The 7,687-nt window shown below is 42.4% G+C and overlaps 1 protein-coding gene across 5 annotated transcripts in view; it reads right to left on the reverse strand.

Annotated features, from left to right (window-relative positions):
- Positions 1–7,687, reverse strand: part of SAMD4A (sterile alpha motif domain containing 4A) — a 234,160-nt gene that overhangs the window by 221,524 nt on the left and 4,949 nt on the right. The window lies entirely within an intron of this gene.

Below are 7,687 nucleotides of genomic sequence, written 5' to 3' on the forward strand. Positions count from 1 at the left end.
CGATAGCACAGCAGGTAGGATGTTTGCCTTGCATGCGGCTGACCTGGGTTCAATTCCCAGCATCCCATATGGTCCCCTGGGCTCTGCCAGGAGTGGTTCCTGAGAGCAAGTCAGAAGTAACCCCTGAGCATTGCCAGGTGTGACCCAAAAAAAAAAAAAAAAGCTGAAAGTCCTTTCCCTGCCCACTACATGTAAATGAAGCCTCCTCTAACAGAGGTCTGGGAAGTGCAAAGCAAGGGTCTTGCTTCCCATTTTCTATGTTCTCTTGCGCTTCTGGAATCTGAGATACACGGTTCATCCACAGACATAGAGATGGCTCCTTTTTCAGCCCAACTCACACTGCAGCCTTCTGCCTTAGGCTTTCTCTGGCCTCACAGTGAGGGGATGAGTGGGGAAAGGCTCAGCACACACATGTGTCAAAAGCAAGAAACCCACTTGACACAGCCCAGTGACAAGCCCGTGGGTTACTGGCCCATAGGCCCTGAGGCTCTTCAGAAGGTTCCCAGCTTTGTCCAGCTTGACAACAGCCACTAACTTCAGCTTTCCCTCCTTCCCCGTCTTCCCTCTTAGGCCTCTTTCCCCTTCCGGAGATCAGTGCCCAAAATAAACTACCTTTCGTAAACAAGGCCCTTGCCTTGGGCTCTGCTTTCTTGGGGACCCCAGACTAAGTCATCTGTCAACACAAATAAAGATGTAGAACATGTGAGCCCTGAGCCACAGCGCCAAAGCCCTCCTTTCAGGCTGCTGGCAGCTCCTGTCAGTGAGGGAAGGTGCACCAGCACCACCCACACTGAATCCAGCACCCGAGCCTTACCCCAGCTCCACCAGGAAATGAAATTTTGCCAATGGCTGTGCTCAATCACAAGGAGGGATGCCAAGCAGAATTCCTGGGATCTTCCCACAACACAGCACCACTCCCAAATAACTCTCTCCCTTCCCTTCCCCTCTCACCTTGGAAATGACATTAACTCTCCATGACCCACTGTCCCCATTCTTAGGAAAACTAGACTCTTTGCCAGTGCCTCACACAAATGTTCATAAACCATGTTTTAGATCAGAGACACCCAAATGTATCTGGCCTGCCACCCCCTTTTTATAAAAACAATCACTAAGCACCCTCCCCTCCCCTCACACACACAATCTTCCTCTTTAAAGAAACAAACAGAAAGCACCCCTTGATTGCAGCCAAGGTTATTCCTGCCCTCCTGGATTGTTGGGATAGGGGGGATGGGGGAAGGATGCTGTATCAGCCACTTTGGAAAATACTGTACTAGATACTCTTCTGGTTTCTTTTAGGGGTTTGATGGAGGTAAATTGGCACGGGTCACATCTGGCATTGCTCAGGGGTTATCCCTGGTGCAGACCATGAGGGTAGCCCCTGCAAAGCATACACACATAGTCCTCTGAGATGGTATTCTGAACAAGCAATGCTAACCTCACAGATCCCTACCAAGTGCAGAACCTTCATTTGTACTTCTTTCACTTTTTCACACTGAGACACTTGTCATCTTTCAAGACTTCCATTGGCTCCTCTCTTCCTTGATGAAATTCTAAAGGGGTTCAGCATTGCCCTTTTAGTCCCAGATTTAAGTCACCTATTTGACGCGCCTCCCCACACAGAGAGAAATGTATATAATGGAAGCTGATCTTGTGTGTATATTTATACTGGAGGTACGTGAATTCTACTGACCAGTGAGGAGAAGCCACTCAGAAACCCTAATGACAGTGCTTATGGCGTGTGTAAGCAGGGAGGGTGGGGAGGGGAGAAACTGGAGAAATAGCTGTCCCATCCGGTCTCTGGAATGAACATCCCTGCTCCTTCCAGCTCAACATTCCAATCCACAGCATCAGCAAAAAAGGAATCTTTCCTGGAGCCTAATTTTCCATGGAACACTGATCATCAGCATGGCTGGAAATTCCAGCACGGTGAGGCCCAAGACAGCTCTGGGAAATGCTATGACAGAGTCCAATTCTGCCAGTCCCATAACCCAGGTTACGAGAAACAGTTCTGGTATCTCTGAGCTCATGGAAATCGCTGAGATTTTCAAGCTGCTCCTCTTGGAGCTGGGTTGCAAGGACAGGGATGTATACCACAGTGCTCCTGTCTTGGAAGGGAGGGAAGAAGAGGTGCCATCCAGCTCCTTTATGCTTACATGTAAGTTTTTGTTTGTAAACAAAGATCCCATTGTGTTATTTTATTAGGTTTTTTTCCTATTAAAATTAAGGAAAAATTACATTGAAATACTGTTATGGAGGTCCATAGAGATAGTATAGTGGGTAGGGCATGTTGCATGTCGCATGTAGTAGAACCCAGTTCAATCTCTGATATCCTATATAGTTCCCCAGCACCACCAGGAGTAACTCCTGAGTACAGAGCCAGGAGTAACCCAACCCTTGCCAGATGTTGGGATATGGCCCAAAAAACAAAACAAACAAAATAGTGCTATTATGTGGCACAAAAAAACAAAACAAACAAAATAGTGCTATTATGTGAAGTGGGAACCAAGCTGCAGATATAGTTTATGAGTCCCCAGAAGGGATATGCTCTTACATAAAATCTGGCTAGTTTCTCCAAACTCTAAGCAGGTTTTTGGGGTGCAAGCTCCAGAATATGGGTTGAGGGTGAGCTTTGACGAGCTGCCTGGGAGAAAACTTGCCTCCTGAAAGTTCTGCTTTCTTTGGGAGCTTTCTGCCTCGGGCAGCTTCCATGGAAGCAAAAAATAGCTCAGAGGAGACATCTGATTCTGCATCTTAATCTATGAATTGGATGAATTCAGGAAAGCCTTGGAAGGAATTATTAGAGGGATTAAAAAAGGAAGGGGTATGCTAAAGTCAAAGTAGTCTTTGAAAAGAAAAGAGACTTATATAAACACTACAACCTTTCTAGAAAATCAGTTTGTTATGTGTAGCAGTTCACTCATTGATTTAAAAAAAATAAAATAAAACCTCTGAGTTTCTCCTCAGGTTAAGGAGAAACAATATTATGTGTTTTCTTCTTTTGTCAATGAGCTTTGTTTTGGGGGAAAGAGTCCTGGGCCACTATAGGCCCAGAGTGCAGGCCTGATGGACAGATACTAGGCCCACTGGTGCCCAGTGGACCTTGTAATATAGGGGGTTGAATTTAGGGCCTCATATACTATCTCTGGACTGGAGCAATAGCACAGTGGGTAGGGCGTTTGCTTTGCATGCGGCCGGCCGGGTTCGATTCCTCTCAGAAAGCAAGCTATGAGAATATCCCGCTTGCACAGCAGAGCCTGGCAAGCTACCCGTGGCGTATTCGATAAGCCAAAAACAGTAACAACAAGTCTCACAACGGAGACGTTACTGCTTCCCACTCAAGCAAATCTATGAACAACGGGACAACAGTGCTACAGTGATACGCTATCTCTGGCCCCTATTGTCTTTTGAGTTATATTTATTTCAGACTACACTAAGGAGTTTCTTGTTACATCTCAGTCCATGTTGACCCTCTTTTTACCTTCATTTTTCTATTTAAACATAAACAAACCAATTTGACTGTTATTAAGTTGGTCTGCCTCTTACCTGCTTTGATAATGCCAGCCCATAACACATACCCACTGGGCCAGAGAGAGAGTAGGGTACTTGCCTTACATGTGGTCAACCCAGGTTTGATCCCTGGAACCATATATGGTACCCCAAACTCACCAGAAGTGATCCCTAAGCATAGAGCCAGGAGTAATCCCTGAACACCATAGGGTGTAGTCCAAACTCACATACACAAACACACACACACAAAAAAACACATTTTCACAAAGCCCCTTGAACATCCCAACTAAGCCATCAAATTCACGTTATATACAACAAAGTATAAACATACATGACCAGTTCCCATATCCCTCTCCAATCCTAGTAAAATAAAATCCTAAGAGAAAAATGTCTTAGATATAAAGTCCCATATATTTTATTCAACAAAATGATTTCTTCTTTTCATATTCAGCAATTGAAAAAACAATTTCAAGTGTTAATAAATTATTTAGAAAATCATATTAGTGCTGCACTACTTTTCAGACCCAATGGGACAGAGCAGAGGTGGAATAAAATAAATCCATCGTTTTACTGGTTCCAAGTTATCTTCAATCTCTTCTTAGTAAGTCTTTAAATAAAAAGATTTTCTATCACTCAGGGAAACATTAATTAGTAAGTGGCATAATAACTGAAAGTCAATTTAAACTTGGAAGATAACTCATTAGTCCTTTACAAGTAACTTCTAGACAAAAAGTTTCATTAGCTCCATTTTACAGATGAAAAACCTGAAACTCAGAAATTGAATAGTCCATTCTGACTGATTGCAAAAACCATACTCTAAGAATCCTTTATGACAAATGCCCTCCAATGAATGTAAATATTCTGGGCCTCACTTTTTCCTCTTTATCCCACCCCTTCTATTGGAACCCTTGTCCCTCCTATAGAGCAATGCTAGCAGCAACAAAGCTATCCCAGCCAGTTGATGCTACCAGGCGGCAGATGGAAACTGCCTGATTGCATGTCCTATAGAACATATACTGGAACACTCTTTTCCAAAATTGTGCACATATGTGTGCACATACACACACAAACATACACACATAAACACACACATATACACAAAACCCTCTTCTTTTCATTCCTCTCCTCTTCCCTCCACATCCTCATCATTCCCCATCTGAAAGTCCTCTTTATCTTTTTTTTTTTTTTTTTTGCTTTTTGGGTCACAACCCAGCGATGCTCAGGGATTACTCCTGGCTTTACACTCAGGAATTACTCCTGGCGGTGCTTGGGGGACCATATGGGATGCCGGGGATCGAACCCGGGTCGGCCGCGTGCAAGGCAAACGCCCTACCTGCTGTGTTATCGCTCCGGCCCCCTGAAAGTCCTCTTTATCATGGCTGCAAGACTTCATCTAAGTCTCCTAACTGGCAAAATTTTGGCACACCTGGCATCTGCTTTTTTTTTAATTTTAATTTTATTTTATTTTTAGTTTTTGGGCCAGACCCAGCACTGCTCAGGGCTTACTCCTGGCTCTGCACTCAGGCATCACTCCTGGCATGCTCAGGGGCCTAGACAGGATGCTGGGGATCATATCCGGCTCAGCTGCAGGCAAAGCAGGCACCCTACACACTGTACCATCCATCCAGCCCAAACAGCATCTGTTTTAACTTACTTCTCATACAGTGGTTCTGTACCCTTCTAGTTACTCAGAACTATTTCCTGCATATAACCAGGTCTACTCATAAAGCATTTTTATAAATGTAATTCTTCTCATACAAACATGCCCTCATACCTGTACCTGTTCTTTTAACATAATGAACTCCAATTCACTCTTTAAAACTCAATTGACTGTTCTGGGCCCCACAGGATGCAGGACCTAAGCATCACTTCAGGGCCAGACTAAGCAAGACCGGATTCTCCAACACTAGCATTTAATCGTATGACCAGTTACTGGAGAATTACTAAGTGACCTCCGAGCACTATGAGCACTGCTGGAAAGTCCCCTACACCCACCCATTTTTCTTTTTTAAAAAACCACTTCAACTACAACATAACTTCTCCTTAGTAAAGTTTTCTCTGATACCCCCTGCCAGGTAAGCAGCTTCTTGCTTTACAATGCTCTTAGAACCCCACTTTCCCAACACACTATTTCCATAGCTAGGCTTCAATACCTCTGATACAGTGTTAGTCAGTTACTTCAATATTTGGTATGTATCAGGCACTGAAATTTAATTAACTACCCTTGCATTTCCACTGAGGGGACAGGAACATTAGTAAAGCACTCATTAGTAAAGCATACAAACATTAGTAAAGAAAAAGTTTGCTGAGTGAATAAATATAAGATCTTACTGGGGATCAGCAGAATAAACTGAGGAGTTCTACTTTCCTTTTTCATATCACAAAAAAAGTCAACTCAGAGCATGGTATACCTATATTGTGGAAATGAAAATCCATATAAATCATAGAACTGACATTTTTACCCTCTCTAATGATAGTAAACGCATCCACATTCCTTTCCAGTCTCACCACTCTTAGATAATATCACTATCTTTGTCCACCATTATTTTAGATAATCCTTTCCACTTATATTTAACTGCAAGCAAACTAACCCTTTTCATGATTAATTTACTACAAATATAAACAATTACTCCCACAAAAATATGCATGGCTGGACTCAGAAATACAAAACAGCAGTTAAGGTACTTGAGTTGCGTGCAGCTAAACTAACTTTGATCCCCAGCACCCCCTATAGTCCCCCCAAATACTGTCAGAAGTGACCCTGAGCACAGAGTTAGGAGTAAGTTCTGAGCACCACTAGGTGTGGCCACAAAACAAAAATATGCACAGCTTTGTAAATTAATAAATCTCAGTGAATTAATTTTTGAACCTCCATTTATCACAATCCTTCCACTGGAAAAAATATTTCAAATCCAAATGACAAAAATAAAGAAATAGAGGCTTTTTTTTTTTTGAGAGTTGCAAGTAAAATCAGTAGTTTCCATTTTTGCCATTTGCAGGTGTTGAATGAGCTGTCAGTCCCAGAAACAGACATCTACAAACTGAGGCTGGCTAAAGGCCTCAAAGTTAACCTGGGCTGGAGCTGATGGGCATTTATGTAAGCTTATGAGGGTCTGGAAACCAGCCCCTGCAGCGCTCAGAGATTACAGGCACAGATGAAACCATTTCTTTCGCTGAACCCGAGAAAGAACCAGTGAACCAATAGATTCTCAATAAATCTAAATTTGAGGGAAAGAAGTTGGTCTCAAAATACATCTCACAGATCTCAAATTAACCACATTTAACATGCAGGATCTTCTCCCTGTTTAAAATCAGTTCTTTTGAAAAGCCAAGTTCATACTACTACTAATTTTGTTTTCTTTGTTATACTGAGATCATGCTCTAGACTTGAATTTGGTTCATTCACCATGTCCTAAAATCTCTCAACACCAGGATAAATATTTGCTTAATTGATAATTGCAAAATAAGTGAAATACATGATGATTTTGGTGTGGGAAACCCCAGCCAATGAATGAGTCACTCTACACAGCCTAGTTTTCTGAATGGGTACGTGCTCTACACACCAAAACAGTTTTTGGACATTTATTGTCTTGACTGTCAACATTTCCAAAATACATTGTCTATTTCTCTCTTCAAAAACAAAATCCTTTCAAAAAAAAAACATTTTACTTTAATGTATTGCAAATAGGGATTACAGATTTACGGGGCTGGAGAGATAGCCCCGTAAGCAACCGACCGGGGTTCAATTCCCAGCATCCCATAGGGTCCTCCAAGCACCGCCAGGATTCCTGAGTGCATGAACCCCTGTGCATCGCTGGGTGTGACCCAAAAAGGAAAAATAAATAAATGAAGTGAGCTTTACATTAAATAAGGAAACATTTGAACTTGAGGGATTATAGATTTAGTACAGACGTGTACTGAGTAGACTGAGGAATTCTTCCCTAATACTCCCAAGCCAAAGGTTATTGCTTCCAATTCCTGTGTACAAAGTTATCATTTTCTGTCTCCTGGCTTCCAAGTTGTCAATGGTCACTTTTCCCTATTGGTTACATCAATCCCAATCAAAAAAATCCTATCCTCATGAGGCTATTTTTCAAGTTAAAAAAGAAAAAAAAAAACAATGGGGCTGGAGCAATAGTACAGCAGGTAGGGCATTAGACTTGTACGCGGCCGACCCAGG

The sequence above is a fragment of the Sorex araneus genome, chromosome 3, assembly GCF_027595985.1.
Source record: "Sorex araneus isolate mSorAra2 chromosome 3, mSorAra2.pri, whole genome shotgun sequence".
Taxonomy (NCBI): domain Eukaryota; kingdom Metazoa; phylum Chordata; class Mammalia; order Eulipotyphla; family Soricidae; genus Sorex; species Sorex araneus.